Below are 19,623 nucleotides of genomic sequence, written 5' to 3'. Positions count from 1 at the left end.
AGAAGGTTTTCCTCTTGTTTAATGTGATAATTGGTGCATTCAGTCTTTATCTGGTGGCATAATTTTTTGTATCAGCTTTTGAAGTTGGCAACGTGACCAGATTTGTTTTTCCGCCAAAGTGATCTCTTTTTGGACTGAAGCTTCCTTATTGTTATCTGTTATCTGTAATCTGTTTTTTCTGGTTTTTGGAATTATTATTGGTACATATAGTTTGATTAATTAAATTAATCAATCAATTAAATTAAGTAATTTAATGAGGTCACTCAGTGATATATTATATAATTTTAGTGCAATGCAAGTTAAGGAAGGCAACTGGTGGATTCCCATGTTTTCAGCAATCATTCAATGCAAATTCAGTTATTTCCATCCTGCAAATAGTGAAGGACTGGCCTAAGGTGCTTCTGCCAGTGAAAACAGGCTCCCAAGGTCCGTTTTTGGCTGCTATGGCCTTCTGCAGTGAAAACAGTGTTCAGGATAGCTCTCCCGAGCTCCGTTTTCACTGGTAGAGGGTTGTAGGAGGCCATGGCAGCTGAAAATCGAGCTCAGGAGTTCATTTTTGCTGGCAGAGTGCTTGGGCCACCATAGGCGCCCTGAACACAAGTGACGCTGAGCTGCCACACACCTGGACATTCTCCTGCAGCCCCCTCCAGGTCAAACACAACCCTGATGTGGCCCTCAATGAAATTGAATTTAACACCCCTGGTTTACATAGTTGTGCAGCACGAAACTTTCCTTTTGCCATCAGCGACATCAGAAGTTAAACATCCTTGACACTTTAACTCAGCCATATCTTGAGCACTACTCCTACTTCTACTTGTTGTCTGCTTTTCCCAACAATTCATTGGATGTGTTCCAACTGGAAGGGCATCATCTTCTAGTATAATGTCCATCCTTTTCAGCCTGCAAATGTCCATCCATTTTCTTAGCAGAACACTGCAAATCATCAGTATCTCCTTCTGCAGGGAATTTAGCCAGACCCCATGTTTATGATCTGTTCTTCGTGGGTTTTCCTTGTACATGGATGTATTCCTGACAGTGTCCATGTCATTGGGAAATTCCTTTTCCCTTAGAAGGGAACAATCAGTGAAGAGAAAATTATGGGTAATATATATTAAACACCAACTGCTATCTACTACTTTCCCGGTGCAGTTTGTTTAACTTTCTGGATATTCTTGGTTGGCCAAATATAATGGTTGGGAATAATGGATGAGATGAGCACTTTACTTATGTTTTAACACTCTTATGTTTGGAGTCCTTTCCATTTCCTAACTGATCTTCAATTCTCTATTTACCAAGACATGCAAATTGGCTTCCTGAACTTCAGCATGAGGTGATAGTTAGCTTTAGTTGTAATATGGGAAGCCTGGGGCCTTTGAATCTGGCTGTGGGCTTTAAAATGAGAGTTAATAGTAAAATCCATTTTTGAGCTTTGCATTTCCTTAGCAGGTTAGTTACCTGACACTTCTCCAAAATATTTTATTTTATTCTTTTATTGAAGAAACTTCTTTCAGCCCTTGTCTATGGAGATTCTCAATCATCCAGATCATGGTTGTCCCAAACGTGCTTTTACAAAAGGCAACTGGCCTTTTTTTGTTTTTTCTCGAAGGCATTTCACTTCTCATCCAAGAAGTTTCTTCAGTTCTGAATGAATGGTGGACAATGGAAAGATTTACATTCCTTGCAGTCATTTGGCCATTCGCACTCTTTCTGAGAGTTTATCTGGGCCCTCATCCATCAGAAAGAATGCTAAGGATCAGATAACTGTAAGGAATATAAATCCTTCCATTCTTCACCTTTCATTCAGAACTGAAGAAATTTCTTGGGTGAGAAGCAAAATATCTTCAAGCAAAAACAAAGAAAGCTGAGTTGCCTTTTGAAAAAGCATCTTTGGGACTTTCAGCCCCTGCTTCAAACTTTGGTAAGAATGCCTTGACTGTCTTTTCTGGAGATTCCATGAAGCCTTCAATGGATAGATATGAGCAACATTTATTCAGAGGTAATTTGGAGAAACTGCAAAGCGTCGACTTACTCTTGCCATAATTGCAGGATTCCAGATGCACTCCTTGAATTATTTAGTGCATGGGGCCAAATACACTCCTGTTTTGCCTTTTAAAAATTAGGGATATTTTGTCATAAAAAGCCTCTTTTGCTGTACAAAGGAATGATGGTGTCTACTTGTAGATGAAGAGAAGGTACTGTGGTCCAAATCTGCCTTCATTTACTTCATAGAACAGTCAAATTGGAACTGGAAACAAATTCTTTCAGTAACACTTTTCTCTTCCCATTTTTTAAATGAATAAATTATGGTACAATTATTTTTAATTGATTGTTTTTAAAGTGGAATCTTTTAATCCATTTTTCACACTAGCTTCTAAAATCTCTCACCCAAGAGGCTACTACTCAGTAGATCACAAACAATTTCATCTTTTCTGGCTGTAAACAAGATGTGAACAAAAATGGACCAGAATGTTTATCTCAGAAGTCTTGTTTTCTCCCTATTCCTAAACCAAATTATATGATAAAAAAAAGTTAGCTCTAACTTTGGGGGTGTGGAAGAGGGAGTAAAAGAAGGAAATTAGCCCAACTCATCCTTGCTTCACCATGTCAAAAATTAAAGAGTAAACAAAGGTCCCCCAATTCTCTTGATTGCATTAATCATTCAAATGACGTATTAGCATTCTTCAGACTTGGCTGTTGCGCTTCCAAATTAACACCTCCAGGTTCAAGGGAATAGAAATTAACTGAATTATCTGGCAGCCCCAGATGTCCTGGTGTGTTCTTCCCTCTCAGTGATTTAATATGCCTGAATAACAGTTATGATGCAGAAAAACTGCTAATGGTCAAGAAATAATTTATGACATGTGTAACAGATAGGCCCAGCTGTCTTCTGCATACAAAAGCCATCATAGTTTGGCCAAACAATAGGTACAACTCTTTATTTCTTGGGGACTTCTTTGCCAATATACACTATGCCATAGTTTACCTTTATCAGTTCACATCAGAAGTCATCTACATCACAACTCAACAACTAGTAGTGAATAGAGTAAGCTGAATATATAAATGAACGATTGCACATTTTGGGTATTTGTCAGTTAGGTATCTTGGATGAGGAACATAACTTGAGAAACATAACTTGCAATATTTGTATCTGACTGGAAAATGTGCATGATATCTATTGATTGATGATGGAACATTATAGCTATATGTATATATCTCAAATCAAGTTGATCTTCTTTTGAATATTCAATTTATGACCTCCTACCCATGTGATGCTAACTAGGAGTGACAGCAGAAATCTCAGAAGGAGAAGGGGGAATATATACAATATATTTCAAGATATAACAACATCAAAAAAGATGGAAACTCTTACAATGACTTCATTCATAAAATGCAAATACCCATTATAAAATAGCAGTAAAACAGCAACATCATGGGCTACCACTAAGAAGTCCATGTAATCCTTCATACATTAGCTTGGTTTTGTACAACTTACCTATGGTAAGTGTCATCCCTTACCATTTCATTCCCATCTTTTTCCAACCAGCTATTGGATACTCATACCATCTCTAGTCTCTGTGCTTTTCTAACTACTCCCTAACACTCTATGTTCAGATGAAGATCAAATTTGTGGATTTGATCCAGGTTATAACAAAGCTCATGGAGACCCTGGTATTTCCCCCACCTCCAATCTCCTTTATCTCACTTTCCTAGTTATGTTTATTTTAGCCTTTTTCTTCACCATTAATTTATTTTAAAGGTATAAGGATTGTCATAAACATTGCTTTTCAGACACCCACATACATGCACTCAGAAATAAGATTCAGCAGTTCATCAGATACAGACTTGTTTTAGAGTTTTATTTCCCTCCTTCCCTCTCCTTGTACTGTATAGTACAACTATTACCCTTCAATCTTTTTATTGGTCATTCCATGAGGCAGTGTCTGGATCATTATTATATCAAAGGATTAGTACCTATTAGTATCCACTGGGAAAGACAGATGACAGAAAAAGACAGAAAAATGATTCAAGATGATCCATGTAAGATGGAAATCTATCCAAAGCTAACCACATGAACTGCAAGAGAGAGGTCAATGTTTTCTTTGGGTAGACTTGCACAAATACAGGGTGGATGACACCTGACTTGACAGGAGCACATGTAAAAGCAAGTAGCCCTTTTAATATATGATATCCTACTGCGTAGCATTTCTTTCTTCATTGAACTATTGTGCCCAGTAAGGTTTAAGGATGCTGATGGCTTAAAATGTATCCACACAACAGGATAGCACAGCGGATAATCAGTTTGGAGAACATGACCTAACCTAAAGAATTTCTAGATATTTAGCTTGGAGAAGAAATAATTAAGAGATTGTATGATAGCCATTTTTAAACTTCTAAAGGTTTGCTGCATTGATGATAGAATCATTTTGTTATCTGTGGCTCAAGAGGATAAAAAGAAATGGGATTTTTTTTAGTGAACACTTACAATAATTAAATGATTGAATATGCTCTTCAGTGGTAGAATATGCCAACTTGGAAAATGGTGAACTCTATTATAACATGAAAAACAGTGGACATTGCATTAATTGTGAACATTGCAGAGTAGAACTGGAGAAAATCACAAGTTACAAAGACCTGCAAATATAAATAGAATGTCTGTGGCAAAAGAAAGGAGATTGGACCAATAGTAGTCGGTGTTTGGCTGCACTTCCAAAACATCTGAAGCACCATTTACTCACCATTGCCTTTGACCAAGTCACCATCAGACAATTACAAAAGGCAGCTTTACTTGGAACTGCTTACATCCTGTGATGATAACCTGTAACCCAGGGCTGTCAAACTCCCACCCATGGGCCCGATACATCACATGTTGGCCATGCCCACACCCATGCCCAGTTTAGTGAAGGGGGGAAAGTCCATATATGTCACGTGATGCCTCAATGACAGCATGAGTTTGGCACCCCTGCTGTAACTCCATCAAACAATATCTCCCTATCCAAAGTTATTGAGCAGGATCCAATAGTGGATAAAAATGTCAAATCCAGTGTAAACAGCTAGCTGATTGTGCAACTATCCATAATCACTGAATAATAATTTAAGCTAGCTGGAAAATTCTAGAAGTTGAAGTGCATATGTATTTAAATTGATAAGGTTGAGAACAGTGTTCAGTCTAGACCAACAGAAAAAACCATGCACAATCTCACCACAAACCATGCACAATCCCACTTGACTTACTATTTGTGAACCTGTTTAGCATTGACTCTTAGCATCTTCAGCATAGATATGACTCTCAGGTAGCCAAAGGAGTTGTGGAACAGAGACTAGTCTCGTTGCCATAAACATTACCTGGATCCAAGGCTAGGGAAACAACAAGCTGAACAACAACTCATTTTCCATGCTTTGGTGACAAGTGCAGCATTTGCTGTTTATTAAATGACGGTCGCTGTGGTGACTCTTCCCTCACACAACAAGCCCAGAAGTGTATGCTGTTGCTTTAAAAAAAAAGAAGGAAGAAAGAAAGAAAGAATGAATGAAATGATGCCAAGCTAGTCACCGTAATGCTCCCTTGGCATAATTAGATGCATACCCGGGGTTGTATTTGCATATGATATTCAGGGCATGATTTTTTTATTGTTCTTAATCAGAGCCGAATGTCAACAAAATAAATGAAGTTGCGAGTGGAAGTGAAATTTTTATCACATTGGGGATGTGCCTTTTCTCCCATTTATCACAGTCCATATTGAGAGAGCGAAATTTTTTTGAAAATGTGGTAATCAATGGAAGAGCTCCATATGGCAGGGATCAAAGGTGTTACATAGTGTGTGGTTCTGCTTTATTGCCAGCCAGTACTGTTAATTGGACAACAAGATCAGAGGCAATATTAAAATCCAATTAAATTGATATGAACAGATTGCCAAGTGATATACACTAATGTATAATTGAGTATCAAGCAAATGCGAGTCCCCGTCTTCTGCTTCTACCTCCTGAATAAATGATAGAGCCATAGAGGACAGAAACAAGTTTGCACATTAGCTCCATGGCTCTGGGCTTTCATTGTTACTTTCAGAGTTGATGACTTTAGTTTCCTACATCCTGGCCTTAAAGGCATAGACACACCTCATTCTGCCCTCCCTCCTGCTTTCTCATTGTGTGTAGAAGTGTTGCTTCTCACTGATTATGCATCTGTCTTGCCCTTTTTTCCTCTCGTGGTTGCTTTGAGAAGAAGCTTAGTATTTCTCAGAGTCATCTATCAGATCAATATCCAACAAACGGGCCAGGAGAGACTGTCCAACTATTCAGCAAAGAATTGAGAAGCTAGGCAGAGTTGGTCAATCTCTAAGGTCAGGGGGAACTTATGTGTTTTTTATCTCTGCTTGGTTGCTAGATGCAGTAGCTCCTTTCTACATATGTGGATTTTTAACATAACAGAGATTCCGGGAAGCAGCCCTGACAATGTAGAAGATAATTAAGGGGAGTGGCTGAAGCTCAAATATGCATAGGTTACCCAGAGGTCTCTGGCATTTCCATTCAGGACTGGGAAAAGCCACCTTTGGAACATCTGTACAACTATATGCTACTGGAATGGATAGAAAAATTCTAGTGAGCTTTGGGTGATCTGCAATAGATTAACCAAGGTGTCTTGTTTTCTATAATTTAACAATAGTAAATCAAATGACTATTTTTTTGTAGTTAAGTATTTATTTCTTGATCTCTGCCAGGGGTATCTTGATGCTGGTTACTTACAGGTAGTCCTCAACTTATTATCACAACTGAGCCTAAAACTTTTAAGTGAGACATTTGTTAAATAAATTTTGACCTATTTTACAATTTTTCTTGCCACCATTTTTAAGTGAATCACTGCAGTTGTTAAGTTAGTAACACAGTTGTTCAGTGAACCTGGCTTTCCCAATGACGTTGCTTGTCAGAAGTGACACCAAGATATTGCAACCATTGTAAATAGGAGTCAATTCCAAGCATCTGAATTTTGCTTACATGTCCATGGGGATGTTGCAATAGTCATAAATGTATAAAACAGTCATAATTTATTTTTGTTTTTATGCCGTTTTAACTTTGAACGGTCATTAAATGAACTGTTGCAAGTTGAGGACTACCTGTATTTATGAGTTTCCCTTATTGGTAAAAGCTATTTCCTTCATAACTGAGCAACACTGCTATCTGGTTTTAGAGGTTCTTTTGCATCCAAATCTGTCATCTATAGCAATTTCGTTGTTCAAAGAAATATCCATCTGGTTTAGTTCCAAGCCAGGAGTAAGATGCTGGAAACATGGAGATTGATTGGAAAGATGGTTTAATGATGAAGCAGAACCACCATGCACATGGTTCTCTGGTGCTGCTGACCACATGGAGTTGAGTGTGGAGGGTATTTATACCTTCTCTTGGGCTTTGCACTTGAACTTCCTGTTCCTGTGCAAGAATATGTATTCTATTGGGGCTATGTACAAATCCTAGCAGTTTGACAGAGATAAGTTTGGTTGAAGTTTCTGAGTGTGATGCAATGAATAGGTGTTGGGCAATTCCTATTGTAGCTGAGGGATAATCCTACCTTTGTTGGATTTTGGGGAGGGTATTTGCTTATGAATAGAGCTGTCTATCTCTTTATCTCTTAGTTGCTGGCATCTGCTGTTGGCTATTAAGGAAGGTGGGGGCTGCTTTACAAGAGCGTCTTTGTCCATTTCTCATCCAGGGAAATATAATATTCTGCCTTTTAATATTTCTCAAAATATTTCATTCTTCTAAGAGAGGGGTAGCTGCTAACTTTCTACACGATGAAGATTTATTCTTGTAGCTTCTATATTTTAGCATGTATTAACTGTTTTGCCCTCAAAGTACTAGTTCTTCACTTTGCTCAAAACACTGGCTCTGTTGAGAGTGCTCTAGCCAAGCAAAAAAGATGATCCTCTAAAGATAATGATGGTTTATTTATAGGATATAGTTACCTTGGGTAGTATATTTTGAATTTATGACAAACCTTCCTTGGGGTACTAAACCAACATTCCAGTGGCTGCCATCCCTGCAGTCACATGACTGCATGTTGGATACTTGCAATCAGCCAGCATTTATATCCATTTGCAGGGCCTCATGATCGTGTGAGCATGTTTTGCAGTGGTGTTGCTCAAAAATGATATTTACTTCCAGTTTTTGACAAAGCCAGCCCATAGCCAACTATTGGTTTGTTTAACAACCATGGCATTCATTTAATGATTGTGACAAACACTTAACCACTGTTGCAAAAAAGTTCATAAAATCATGGATGACCCGTGGGTGATCCAATTATTAGTACTTATGATTGTGATGGGCAGGCTGCATTATGGTCGTAAGTTGAGAACTACCTGTAAATAAATGCATTACAAGCATTTGGTTCTGAGCCGTTTGTTATTCAAATGGTGGAGTTCATAAATTTAACATACTTAATAGAACTTGTAGTCTCATATTATGTACTGCCACCAAAGAGGTTAATCATATTTTTGTTATCAGTTCTAATCTCTGAAGATTTTCTTTGTCTCTGGCACCTGGTTAGAATGATCCCCACAGGAGGGGTTATAATACTAGCAAACATTCTCTAACCCTGAAAAATGAAAACTTATATTACCTATATTTAAAAAATTCAAATTCATAAGCACTCACAACAATTCATCTGATGTAGTCAAATGTTATACTTTCCCCAATGTCTACCATGCCTCCAAGTGCCTTTTTTAGGTAGCTGTCTGTCCTTTTACACATTAATCAATAAAAGGAATGTGGCTTGAGTTATTGAATCTCTCCAGCTTGAATCAGAATGTTTTCTGAATCAATATGTGAACCAAGTATTATGGTCATGACGTTCAAGTGGGAGGCTGTTGGATGACGGAATTATAATTCTGGTCAAAAACTCACAAAATGGTGGGAAAAATTTCTGTCCCTTGTTAATTGTGATTGTAGGAAATGCAAAAGGATCAAAGCAGAGGCAAAGGACCGGCCCATTTTCGCCATCTTATTTGTAGGTTATTGGTGACTGATGAGGAAGTAAAACAATGGGAATGATCCTCCCTCAACAGCCCACATTTTCCAGTATTCCTTCCCATCTTAAATATTTTATTTTAGTTTATTTATCAAATTTGTTTGTCACCCACCTTGCCCAAGGAGCCTCTAAGCAGCTTACAGACATTGAATAAAATAGAGTATAAAACATTAAATTAATAAATAAAGGTCTTAAATTTAGAATTCAATTAAAATAAAACAAAGCAGACTGGAAAGGGAAGGAGCAAAGTGTGCAAAGACAGGAAGTGGGCTATTGTAGTACTCCATCAGCCACCTCCAATGTGCCGTATCCCCACTGGGGCCCCAGGTAGCCCAGCCATGTCTTTAAGACCTCTCAGAAGGCCAAAAGCGCCTTATCCAAACAACAAGAAAGAGTCATTTCCAGGTATTTGTTTTTATTCTGATAGCAATACCCTAAAATTGAATCAAGGGAGAGAGAAAACAAAGGTCCCTTCCAAGGGTGAGATGCTACCGGTTCTGCCTGGCTCTATAGAACCAGTAGCTCTGAAGACCAGCAGACACCGGATCAGTTCTGTGTTTGCTGCTGTTTGGCTCACCCACCCACCCAGGCTTTTACCTGTCCTTTATTTCCTGCTTTTTCTATCTCAGCTGCTTTGTGTGGCACAGCTGAGATTGAAAAAGCAGGGGGAATGTTATGTCCTGAGGACTCAAGGAGTTCTCACTCAGGTCCACTCACTTTATGTGGGCGTTATTCCCCCATTCCCATTGGTTGGTTCTCCCCAGCAGCCAGCTATAAAAGCAGGCTGCGGGGTCCAACCGGTTGCTGATTGCTGCGAGCCAGTTCCAGGCGTGGCAAGCACGGTCAGCCCTTTATTGTAAAATAAAGTATTGTTGCACACATGCTCTGGTTCAGCCTCTCATTGCTCAAACCTAACACTGGCGACGAGGATGGGATGGCTACCAGAAGCACCTTGCAACCGCTGAGTCACTAGCCACCGATCCGCAGCCCAGAGAGAGCGATCGGCTGGCGATAAGGAAACGCTGATCCGCAGCCAGAGAGAGCGGTCAGCCAACAAAACGAGCGATCAAAAAGAGCAAACGCTGATCCGCAGCCAGAGAAAGCGGTCTGATTCAAAAAGTTAGAAGCGTCTGTAGCTGCTTGTTAGCCCGCTACAGGGAAAGTGAAGCGCTGCGAGCGCAGCCGCTCTGTATTTGGCGCGAAATTCAAGCGGGCGTCATTTGAATTTCGAGCCAGTAGGAATCACAGCACAGCGCTGTAGGAAGTCACTAACGCCCACTTTTTGGCGCGAATCAAGACACCTCCAACGGCTAGCAGCCAACGTGGTAACCCAGAGAGAGAAAGAGAGGGTAGCAAAAAACCTCTCCAGAGCTGATATCACTAGTAACTCACGGCGCCCGTTGTCCCAGAGAGATTTTTCCGCAGGTAGCCCAGCCGTTCCAGCACCATGAGTTCCAACCCAGTATTCCCGGCGTTTAAACCAGACGAAGAGAAGTGGGAATCGTATAAGAACCGCTTCAATCATTACATCGATGCGGTCGGCCTGGCGGACGCGGGAGAGCATCGGAAAAAATCCTATTTCCTAATCTACTGCGGAGCCACCGTTTACGATACCGCCGCAGCACTCGTAGCACCGAGAGAATTGAAAAAACGTTCCGTGGTCCGAGTTGCTTGAGATCCTCACTAACCACTACGCTCCCAGGCCTTCACAAATCGCCAGGAGGTTCACGTTCCGTATGAGGAAGCAATCAAGTAAGGAGACCATCAATCAATATATGGCGCCCTCAGAACAGCAGCCCTGCACTGCGGGTTTGGAACATACCTGGAGGACATGCTCCTCGATCAATTAGTTTGTGGGGTCAAGGATCTCAACCTACAGAGGCGCCTGCTAGCAAAAAGACCTCAACCTCGCGCAGCGGTCGAGGAGGCCCTAGCAGCCGAGCTAGCAACGAACTCAGCCACCGAAATTCAGGGCCCAAGTGCCAAGCTAGCATCGTTCCCAGTCCATTCCGAAGAGGTGGAAGCGGAGGAAACCCACAACGATGAAAGCAGCGTCCACCGCCTCGCCAACGACAGACGGTCGCAGGTAGGGGCCAAACAAGAATACACCGGTCCACCCAAGCACATCACATTGTGCCTAGCCTGTGGGGGATCGCATCAAAGGGCCACCTGCAAGTTTAAAGGAGCCACTTGCAACAACTGCCATAAGAGGGGCACATCGCGAGAGTCTGCCAAGCCCCCAAAGCGCTGCACACAGACCCCGTCCTCGCACTCGGGACCACAGAGGCAAGTATTAAACTGTCGCACGCACCGCCTTGCCAGGCGTACTTGCCACACTGTTAGTAAAATTTCTCTCTCCGTTTCCCTAGAAGGTAAACCGTGCCACATGGAGGTTGACACAGGGTCAGCGCTCTCAATAATCTCGTGGAACACCCTCAAGAGACTCCACCCCAGCCTATCTACTACCCGGCTTCAGAGATGCCAGTTCGGTCTGAAGGACTACCAGGGGAAGGCCATTCCCATGATCGGCAGAGGCAAGTTCTTTGTCAGTTTTAGAGCTTTTAAAGGCCACCTACCTCTAGTGGTAGTTAACGGCAATCTACCCACCTTATTGGGGCTCGATTGGTTTCCCCACCTCGGCCTAGGGCTAACAGGAGTCCATGCTGTCTCAACCTCAGACACTGACTCCTTATTCGCTGACTACGCAGATGTGTTCAGCGAGGAGCTGGGTGTTATAATGGAACCCCCATCTCGTTCACCGTTGACCCCCAGGCAGTCCCAATCAGATTAAAACCACGTAGAGTTCCATTTGCTATTCGACCAAAACTAGACGCTGAATTGGATAAACTACTAAAACAAGGGGTCATTGAGCCAACAGATTTCGCCAAGTGGGAGACGCCCATTGTCACACCCCTTAAAAAAGATGGTAGCCTGAGAATTTGCTCGGACTACAAGACAACAATCAATAAATATTTACAAGTTAGCGCCTACCCTGTGCCCGTCATTCAGCACTTATTGCACACATTCGAGCCGGGCAGTATTTTTGCTAAATTGGACATGTCTCAAGCATATCAGCAGTTCCCTGTTGATAACCAAACAGCGGAACTTCAGACCATCGTCACTCACAGGGGTGCCTTCCGATGCAAGCGTCTCCAATTTGGCATAAGTGTTGCCCGGGTATTTTTCAATCCCTCATGGAGCGGATTTTACAGGGCCTCCCTGGTGTAGTACCCTACTTCGACGACATCTTGGTCTCGGCCAGGGACAGACCCCAACTCTTCCAGAGAGTGCGAGCAGTGTTAGAGAGGTTCAGACAGCATGGCCTCAAGTTAAAAAAAAGAAAAATGCGCCATTGCCACTAGACAGGTGGACTTTTGGGTTATAAAATTGACGCCTCTGGCATTCACCCCCTGGAGTCCAAGGTTAGGGCAATCCACGAAGCTCCCACACCAACCTCCAAAGCGGAGCTACAAGCTTTCTTGGGGCTGCTGAACTTTTATGCATCCTTCTTGCCCCATAAAGCCTCAGTAGCCGAACCCCTACACAGATTACTAGACAAAAAGTCACCGTGGCACTGGGGGCACAAAGAAGACCAGGCGTTTAACGCCGTCAAATCACTACTTACGTCAGAGGCAGTGCTCATCCAATTCGACCCCAACCTTCCTTTAGTACTGGCAGCAGACGCATCCCCTTTTGGAATTGGGGCGGTCCTTAGTCACAGACTCCCCAATGGCGCCGAGGCCCCCATCGCCTTTTTCTCCAGGACGCTCTCGGCCACGGAGCGAAATTACAGCCAAATAGACAAGGAAGCCCTAGCAGCTGTTGCAGCCGTGAAAAAGTTTCACGAATTCCTTTTTGGCCACTTCTTCGAACTGGTCACCGACCATAAGCCCCTCCTGGGCCTACTGGCCGGTGACAAACAGACACCTCAAGTCCTTTCCCCTAGGATGACAAGGTGGACACTTTTCCTAGCGGCCTACTCATACAAACTTATTCACCGCCCGGGCAAAACTCTATCACGCCGCGCTCTCAGTCGCTGCCCCTTAACCGCTCCGGCTGAAGACCCAGCTCCTGTCAACGCCATTTTCGAAATCACCCAGTTGGACCTGCCCATCACCGCCCTTGACATCGCCGCTAAAACCAAGGCAGACCAAGCGCTCGCCCAGGTGCTCGACTGGGTGAGGAGGGGTGGCCGGGAGGCAACGTTGATAACAAATTCGCACCCTTTAAGACTCGCATGCAGGAGCTGTCCAGTTTGCAGGGTTGTCTACTGTGGGGCACTCGGTGGTCATTCCGACCTCGCTGCGTGCCCGAGTCCTGGAGGCGTTGCACGAGGGACACCCCGGCATCGTGAGAATGAAGGCATTAGCACGCAGCTACGTGTGGTGGCCGGGTCTAGAGCGAGGACATTGTCAATTGGGTAAGTTCCTGCAGCATTTGCCAGGAATCCCGTCCTGTTCCCCCCATCGCCACCCCTACCAGATGGGAGAGAGCCAGCGCCCCTTGGTCTAGAATCCATATCGATCTGGCCGGCCCCGTGCATGGAAAGATGTTCCTAGTGGTCGTGGACGCTTATTCCAAATGGATAGACGTGGCACAGCTATCCACGACCACCACACTAGCAATCACCAACGTGTTAACGCGCCTGTTCATTACACATGGACTACCTGACTCCATTGTCTCCGATAATGGCCCACAGTTCGCATCAGTAGAATTCAGCCGTTTTGCTGCCAACCTGGGCATTCGCCACATTTTCACAGCCCCATTTCACCCTGCCAGTAATGGGTTGGCTGAAAGGGCCGTCAGGACCACCAAAGAGGCCCTCGCTAGGTTTGGCAGGGATGACTGGCACCACAAACTCGCACGGTTCCTGATGAGCCAGCACTCAACCCCTGTGCAGTCACCAATAAGTCCCCAGCGGAACTTCTGATGGGCCGGCGCCTGAGGACTGTATTGGACAGATTGCACCCACAATACTGCCCTGACTCTCCCTCGCTTCTACTTCGGGGTTAGACATTTTATGTTACAGGAGCCGATATTCGCAAGGAATTTCGCTGGGGACCCACTTTGGATTCCAGGCGAGGTCATCGCCATCACCGGGCCGAGATCGTATAGAGTCAGGCTGGAGGATGGTCGCGTCTGGAGGAGACACATAGACCAGCTTAGAAGGCGCCTCAGCACCCTTGCCAACAAGAATCCAGAGTCTCCAGTCGAAGGGAACTGCCTCATCCGCCGCCCAGCCACATCGTGCCCAGCGACCAGTCTGCACCAGCGGTCGTTCGGTCAGCCCAAACTCGGACAACAGCGCCCAGAGAGTTGACCAGCCTGATCCAACCCATGAGAGCTCGACCCCAGTAACCAACCCGGTGGTTTCCGAGGATGCCCAGTCCAGAGAGAGTGTTGGCGACACTATGCCGGCTCGACCATCACAGACTGATACCGAACAGACAGACAATGTTCCCGAGTTGCGCCGTTCCGGGCGCCAACACAAACCCCCCGTCTACCTCAAGGACTATGCATGTTCGCATCTGGGGGGAAGGGGTGTTATGTCCTGAGGACTCAAGGAGTTCTCACTCAGGTCCACTCACTTTATGTGGGCGTTATTCCCCCATTCCCATTGGTTGGTTCTCCCCAGCAGCCAGCTATAAAAGCAGGCTGCGGGGTCCAACCGGTTGCTGATTGCTGCGAGCCAGTTCCAGGCGTGGCAAGCACGGTCAGCCCTTTATTGTAAAATAAAGTATTGTTGCACACATGCTCTGGTTCAGCCTCTCATTGCTCAAACCTAACAGGGAAAGTGGCTTTTCAAACACTGCGCACCTGTGGGCAGCGTTTTTCAGCTGTTCCAGCAGCACAGCTTAAGGGTTTTTACACGTGCATGCAAAATGTAGTCACAGAACTGGTAGTAACACCGGTTGAATCCCACCCCTGCTCCCATCCTCTGTAAAAAAAAGTGGCTTTAGGGAAGAAAGACATCCTGCACAACTATAGTATGATGAGCTATGATGAAAGATGCACAAGGGCAGTGTGGTTTACAAAAACATTTTACAAATGCTTCTTTACTTATATGCAAACTTAGCATTCAGAAAATTATTCACCATTGTTTTGATCAGTTTATTAGCACTCATCTTGGGAGAGGTTTGATTTATTATTGCTGGTTTTTATCATTTTGATTTATTCTTAATGTTGCTTTTATCATTTTAATGTTTGGCAGTCTATAAAAACTCTAAATTTAATATATCAAAGTAATACTTTTGATAAAGAAGAATTTCCTTTTATGTTTTTCTTTCAAAAAAGGAAGAGAAATTATGTGGGGTAATATGTGAGGGTCCTCCATTGATTTCACTATGAAGTAGCAAAGTATTGTGTATGGATATCTTTATTTTCATTTGCCGTTGTCTCTTCAGACTCTCTGGCTTCCCAACTTTCTATTAAAAACTTTCTAAGACTGGAAAGAAGGCAGCCATGGAAACCTTAGTATGATGGGGATCACGTAAAAAGTGAAGAACACACACGGTATACATTCTATCATCTCCAACAGGCAGTTCAGTTCCAAGAGAAAGCTGAAAGAAATTATCAGACACCCTGAGAATAAGGCAGTAAAACAGAAGCCTCTATTCTAAGGGAAGAAAACTTTCAAAAAACTGTACGGCAGAATGGAGCCAATATTATTTTGAAAAATGTTTTTTCTACCTAAATTTGTTGACATTCCCCAGAAATGGATGTGCAGACTTTCCAGATGCATGCCACATAGGCAGCAGTTTTTCCACTTCCAGATCTTTTTATCCTGTTTTCACTGATGATTGTATTTATTTTATACTCCTGTATACTCCGCATGGTCATTATCTTCATTCAGTACCCTCACACTGAAGCAGTTAAACAGGGTGTCATAAATAAATAAATAGACAGTCATCTAAAACTCTAAAAGGTCACTCAAAACAACTGTTGTGGAAGGCAGTGGAGAAATGATTTACAGACGCAGGAAATGGAATTTAGCAACAAGAAAAATGTAATGGAATTAATTCATCCCAACACAGACCAATATCTAAAAACTCAGAATAGAAAAAGGGAAAAAAGAAAATAAATTGACTTTTCAGACTTAAGAAGAAAAGCCTCTCATCTGCTTGATGAGTGAACATTTAGCTGATGACCTTTTGCTTTGGGGATATAAGTGTAATCCAAAATTTCATTCCAACTGCAGCCAACCCTATTAGGCAACCAAATAACTTTATTTTGGAAGTAATACAGGGTACACATACTATCCACCAAGTACCTCTTACTGACTGAGTGTTGAAACTATATTCATTATAACATTATTGTTACTAGCTTTAGCAAACCTAAAGAAATGTTGTCCCTTCATTTCCACCAACACACTTTTAACCAAAAGCCACCTTTTAACTGGAAAATATTTGTCTATTGTTATGCCCAGCAACTGGAAGCAGAGAAACAACGTAAAGGCAGTAATTGGCATGTTTTTTCAAATCGAACTCAAATTTTAGATCATCAGTTTATATTTTTAAGGTATCCAATAAAGATTCAGTTTTAATTTTTGCTTTCCATATAGTTTCAGATAATCCCCATATAACAAACATGTTTTCTCTGTTTTATTATATAGTTATAGTTATATCCAAGTCTTGTTTTATTCAGAATATGAGTGAGGGGTAAAAAGTAATGGAGATAATAAATGCTCTTGAAATATTTCTCTCCTGATGTTCACAATTCCAATGTCTTCATCATTGACCATCAAAGTTTGTTTTCCATTTTTATAGCTGTTTTTACAGAATTCTGGATGTTTACATTAATGTCAAATATCTGCCAAACATTTCTATATTCTTCAATATGGAAGAATGTCAAACATTTTTAAAATTAATCCAAGCCACTCATACATTATTTTTTTCTTAGTTTGGCATATTTAGGTATAATTTTAACAATGTTCTATGCTTGTTCCTTCATAATTTCAACAGTAACATTTTTTCTAAGTGAATACAATGAATTGTTAATATATAACTGAAAATCACTTTTGCTAATACTCTATTTAGCAGCTTGAAAATTGTTGGCAAGTAATTGGTGTCTATTAGCAACTATACTATTGCTGCTTTCTATCATCATCATCAATGATGTGGACAGCCAAAAATGTTGACACACTGTGTGACAATCTAGTCCTCTGGAAAAGGTTCTATTCTGGAAAAGGTAAAAGGAAAGAGAAGAGGATGACCAGGTTGGACTCAGTTAGAGAGGCAATGGGTGCACCAGTGGAAGACCAACAATAAATGACATTGTGCCAAGCATTTGGGGCAACTACAAGGAAGCAGCTAAACTGTAGAACTACAAGGAGTACTGGGATAACTGGAACTGCCATTTAAGAGTCTTATAGTACCCCCAACATAGCATAAATCTGGCATATCAACGGAAAGTTAAACAATGCAATATCTGAAGCACAACTTCTTTTGTTGACAGCAAGGTAAACTGATATGGAGAGGAAGCACTTAGGAGAAAGGCATCCTATAAAAAAGCTCTGTTTTGAGACCCCCTCAACCCACAATACATTTCTAAAAAAATTAATCATCCCACTTTGTCTCATAGCACCTCGATATTCTTTCTGAAAATTCCTGAAGCCCAAGAATTTCTTGTATGGATTTCAAAAATGATCATCGCAAATTTAGAGATAGATTTGTAATTTAATCCCTCAAACAATAATAACAAAAACCAATCTGCTGAATTCTACCAAGCTTCAGGATGGACAATTGCCTGATCAGGAAACTTAACTTGAAGAAGTTGCACAGTCTCCTAATCATCATCTTTGCAACTGAGTGATGCTTTTGGAACTGTCCTTGATTATGATTCTCCAGGCCATTTGATAACTGTTATCAAAAGACCAGCAGTATCTCTAGCACAGAAATAACAATTTCTATTAAGGCACCAGCCTCTCCCCTTTTCCTATGAGAAAGACACTGCTTACTACCTTTGTTGGTGCTTGTGTAACATGTAAGATGGGTTAATTTTAATTTGTTATATATTCATTAGATTTAAATCCTGTAGAACCTCAAGAAAATGAACAGAGGATACCTGTTCAAGTTTTCTCACATAACAATAATTCCAAGGCCAATTGGACTCATAGAAATTACTGCCCACCCAAAAAATTAAATAATCTTCCATAGCTGAGAATGAGTTGGATCTCATCCATCATAACCCAATTCCTTAACTATGGCACCACAATGGCTTTCATGCAATCCGCATTAGTGAAATGAAAATTATTTTATTTAATATGCCACCTTTTCATAAACAACTCAAGATGGCAAACACATCCAATACACATTTTTGAAATGCTTAGTTAGCATAGGCTAAATACAACACTTGGGAGAGTGCATTCTATAGACTGAGGGCAATGCATGAGAAGAGGATGTAGATAAATAAACATTTGACAGTGAAGCATCTTGAAAACAACATCTCCTGCAGATCTTAATATAATTGAAGAAGTGTTTGTAATGGAGAGGCAATGCTTCTAAGCCAGGCTCTAAGCCATGTAGTACTTTAAATGTCAATACTAACATCTTAATTTGTACCTAGAAATCAATTAGCATCCTGTGCAGAACTTGCATTGCAGATGTCCTGTGATCTCTATACCTTATATTGTTAATAGCTTAAACCCCCCATTTTTCAGCAATTGCAACATCCTGATATTTTTCAAGGATGGTCTCACATATAGTGGGATATAATGCTCAAAATGGTATATATATACAAAGGATGGACAATTGTTGCCAAATCTAACTGGCTCAGGAGGGGTTGCAACTAGAACAATAGCTTTAGTTGTATGAAAGCATTCTTCAACACAATGACCACCTGTGCAACTCCAGTAAGAATTAAACATCAAGAAATGTTCCATACCTTTTTCCTGAAATTTGAAATAAAAGAAGAAAAAAATGAAAGAATGTACAATAAAGAGAGCTTAAAATGGTACGATTGTATGATAAAGTGGCTGAATAAAATAGGCTAAAAAACTGGTCTGATTATTACAACTGAAATCTTTAGTCAACTTTATCATACATTCCTTAACTTCTTCTTCTGTTTCAAATGTCAATAAAAGTTTATACTTTTAGCAATTACATGTTCATTATCTATATCTATTTGAAATTCTTACAATGTTCAATACCATAAATCTGTTTGTCTACTTTAAATATTTTTGTTAATTGTAAATTCATTTGCCACCAGTCTTTCTCTGGATTTTACTTTACATTTACCTTGAAATGTTATCTCGCAGTAAGTTAGCTAACTAATTCCCACAACACTGTCAAACTATCTACCGGTAGAAAGCAAGTATTACCATCGTTATTCTCCCCTTCCCTATTCCCTAATCTTCTTATGACTATTACTTTATTGCTTGTATCTTATGACTTATATAGTTTATTTAATATCCTAGTGTGATTTATGTTGATTGCTTATTTAGTATACATGACTATCACTAAGTGTTGTATCTAATGTCTTATGATGTATGTATTTTTACAATGATTATAACAATGATCCATCACTATTGTTGTATGTACACTGAGAGCTTATGCACCGGAGACAAATTCCTTGTGTGTCTAATCACATTTGGCCAATAAAGAATTCTA

At 41.3% G+C, this 19,623-nt stretch overlaps 1 long non-coding RNA gene across 1 annotated transcript in view; it reads right to left on the bottom strand.

Annotated features, from left to right (window-relative positions):
* The window catches only part of LOC148127555 (uncharacterized), a 42,976-nt gene extending 37,672 nt beyond the window's left edge, over positions 1 to 5,304 (bottom strand). Inside the window, exon 1 of the long non-coding RNA XR_015740957.1 lies at positions 5,233 to 5,304. This is a non-coding gene — a long non-coding RNA (uncharacterized LOC148127555). The remainder of the gene's footprint in view (positions 1 to 5,232) is intronic.
* Positions 5,305 to 19,623: the final 14,319 nt, after the last annotated feature.

This window comes from Pseudonaja textilis, chromosome 1, assembly GCF_049901715.1.
Source record: "Pseudonaja textilis isolate UNSWEBS1 chromosome 1, rPseTex1.2, whole genome shotgun sequence".
Taxonomy (NCBI): Eukaryota; Metazoa; Chordata; class Lepidosauria; order Squamata; family Elapidae; genus Pseudonaja; species Pseudonaja textilis.
The sequence above is the reverse complement of the archived record's forward strand: the minus strand, read 5'-3'. Positions and strand labels throughout refer to the sequence as shown.